The sequence below is a fragment of the Cyclopterus lumpus genome, chromosome 17, assembly GCF_009769545.1.
Source record: "Cyclopterus lumpus isolate fCycLum1 chromosome 17, fCycLum1.pri, whole genome shotgun sequence".
In the NCBI taxonomy this organism is placed as follows: domain Eukaryota; kingdom Metazoa; phylum Chordata; class Actinopteri; order Perciformes; family Cyclopteridae; genus Cyclopterus; species Cyclopterus lumpus.
The window spans coordinates 3,397,215-3,400,554 of NC_046982.1; the positions used below are offsets into that span (position 1 = coordinate 3,397,215).

Sequence of the window (3,340 nt, forward strand, 5' to 3'; positions counted from 1 at the left end):
TTGTTTCTTAAGGTGTAGCTCCTGAGCAGCTCCTCCATGTCCATTTTCGCATTTTATTGTCGGAATACAGTGTAGATCAAAAGCACACTCCCCCCCCCCCCCCCCCCCCCAAAAAAAAAAACAAACATACCAGCTGGTTTTGGTTGTGTTTTTTGACCTCATTTACAACTTGCATTTCAATGGCTTTTGGGTGATCAGATTGCAATCGGATAATGTTCGACCACATGAAGTTACAGGTGAAAATTCGCCTAAAAGGTATCGAGGACGGAATATATTCCGTTCGGCCAAATCACGCAATCACTCAACTTCCACAACAGCAGGCACGCTGCCTGTGGTGGCTGGGACGTGGTTAGGCTCAGCTGCGGAGGGGTGTAGGGGAGTGGTTCAGGGAACCGGTGCCGTGAATAGGCCTAATTGGCCTCAGCTACAGGGAATCAAGGCATGGGTGACTCTGCCCTATATATGGTGCATACAGATGGAGGCACGAGAGAGGGGAGCAGAGGCACAGTCTGGAGACAATAAAGTATATTACTAACTATACTAACTATACCCTTGAGTTTGCTCATCCTTTGGTGCTGGGGGGGAGGGGAGGAGGAACCTGCCATTTGCCAGTTAGCGGCTAAGCTACTAGTAGTGGTGGGTAGATGAGGCCTCATGAAGCGTTGCGGCACATTACCCAAACTGTATTGATACTGTCACCTGCTGGATCTTATAAATCATTACAGGCAACCTAGTTGACAGGCTCTACTGATTTAATGACCTAGTATATACAATAATATAATTTAAGTTATTGTATTTTATATTGTATATTGTATCTTAATTTAAGTTTAAAATATATTTGATATCTTTATATATTTAACATGTGAATGTGAGGATGCTTATGTACTTGTCTTTGAGGCAGGGAGGGGATTTTCTTTTATACATTTTTATTCAAAAAAAGAAGTTGTTCCAATGTCTTGGCATTCAGGCGATTACGTTTCTTTGACGCAAGTTCTCCAGCTTTAGAGAACACCCGCTCACATGGCACAGATGAGGCTGGTGTGCACAACAATTGTAGGGACAGCCGGAAGAGGTTTGGGTATGTGTGCTTTTGGTTGTCCCAATATTTCAAAGGATCCTGGGACCTTGGAATGTTGCCCTCTACCATGTATTTCTGAACCTCAATGATTGCATCGGCTGTGACATTGGTGGTCTGCCTGCCAACTTCCTCATCCAGGTGCTTCCACAGGTTATCTAAAAAACAACAAATTGGCATTTTAGTACATGATTTGCAAGCAAATAAATGCACAAATAAACTGATAAAACTGAATAACAAGCCTGAAGTGGGTGCCGATAGCTGTTGTGAAGAAGGTCCAGGCTGTGGCTCAGTCGATGTGCGCCCAATTACAGCCACACATTCAGATTTGTACTGACTGCTTCACTGCATTTGGAGGAACTACGAAACCCGAGTTATTTAAATCTGGGGTCTAGAAGTGTTGATAGGGTCAACACACTTAATGACTCCAGATTGGAAGCAGTGGTGTACTTCCATTTTCACTCGTTCTCGTTCCTCCTCATATTTTTTGGCCACCATTTCTGAAAATTAAATCAAGTTAAACCAAAAGCAAATCAATATATTTAAATTAAATATTAAATGAATTGAATATATCAACTACTTCTATAGATATTTTCTATACAAACCTTTCTGGTTGGCAAAACATATGATGGCTCAAGGACCTGAAGCAGTTCCCTGAACCCCACACTCTCAACAATGCTGAGGGGTTGGCAGTCCTTGAGAATGAAATTGAGAACTGCCTGGTCCAACGCATGCTTCCTGGAAGCTTGACGGTCAGAAATGAAGTAATAAAAAAATAATATTAATTAATTATCAATTAAGTGACCATGAGGAAGTTGTAAAATGTCTGTATACCTGTGTTTTATTCTTGCTGTATTTGTGACCTCCTCATTTTCATGCCTCTCTCTGTAATGCCTCAGCATTGACGAGGTGCTTTTATTAATGTAGGACCGTTCTGTCAAACAAATGCAACATTTAACCTCCAGAAAATAAAATTAATCATTTAAACTTTGAAACAAATTTTAATTCTGATAGATCAAGCGGAAACTGAGAGGAACAGGATGAAAGGAAATAAAAACAAATACCTTATTTGCCGATATAAGATCAAAATGGTCCCACACGACGGAAACCTTTCTTTTTCTCTCGGGCTCCATGGCTTGAAGGGAAGAATTGCGCTTCAAAAGATCTGTGATTCTTTTGGCAGAGATGCATCCCGTTGACAGATGCGCTTCCTTATAAACACAGTTTGGCGCCTCAGTGACAGGCGAAACAGCAGCTGTATCGGTCACGTGACTTTCTTAAAGCGATATGCGCACGGACACGGGGTTTCGCTCTATGAGCTCGACACATGCGCCAACGCATCGGTGTTGCTGGACCCATCACTAGCTACTAGCAAGAACGCTTGTCAAACTGGATATTCAAGACACCCGTGGATAGAGGCAAGACCAGACCAACCATTTTTGTCCGACAACAAGTATGAAAGCGGCACTATACTAGTTTATATATAATAATATTGCAGCTAAGCCATTGATGAGGCAATGGCTAACAAAATGGTGGAAAAAGGTGACTCGCTGCAATGCCAACGAGAGGTGGTGTGATATTTGGTTGGCTGAGCTGGACCTCAATCCTGGCTCTGTGAACATTGGAGACACACAATACAGTAAATATTATCAGGTTAGATCATATCTAGATACAATCTGGGTAGGAGATGCATTTCAATTCAAAATGGGGTACATTTTGTCACTTTGCTATTGTGAGCACATATTCACACCCTGCTTAGAATAATGCATACTCAGCTGTAGCTCTGTTCCCCATCAGCCGGTTCCCATGGCGCCGTGTTGCTTCGTTCACATGCGCCCTTGAGATGGCAAGGAAACGTCTGGCAAACGAGTCAAACGTGAAATCCCTTCTTTTTCATCGCCGTTTTTTGGTTGATCTAAGTCGCGCCCCACTTCGGAGGAAGAAAAATGTTGGTGCCCCACCGCCCCAACAAAATTGTAACAAAATGTTTTTTGTGACTCCTCCATCTGTGCTTTTTCAAATAATAGAATAAAGAAAATTGCAATCACTTTTAATTAAACCAGATTGCTCCATCAGACAAAAACAAATAAAAAGTGCAATGACTTTGTTAGAACAATGCAAATAAAGTTGTGCAAAAAAATATTTGGCAAATAGCTTATTGTGGCAGCAATTAACATGTTTTACACTGGATATATTTACAAGATAATAACAAAGTGCAACCTGTGAAAAACTAAATAAAACAAGTTAAAATATTTGGCAATAAAG

General features: G+C 41.3%; 1 long non-coding RNA gene across 1 annotated transcript; it reads right to left on the reverse strand.

The window, feature by feature from the left end:
• Window positions 1-954: 954 nt before the first annotated feature.
• Window positions 955-3,054, reverse strand: LOC117746764. Its single transcript, XR_004611353.1, has 3 exons — window positions 1,910-3,054; window positions 1,681-1,820; window positions 955-1,575 (listed from the first exon to the last, which is right to left on the reverse strand). It is a non-coding gene; the product is annotated as an uncharacterized LOC117746764 (long non-coding RNA).
• Between the last annotated feature and the right edge of the window lie 286 nt (window positions 3,055-3,340).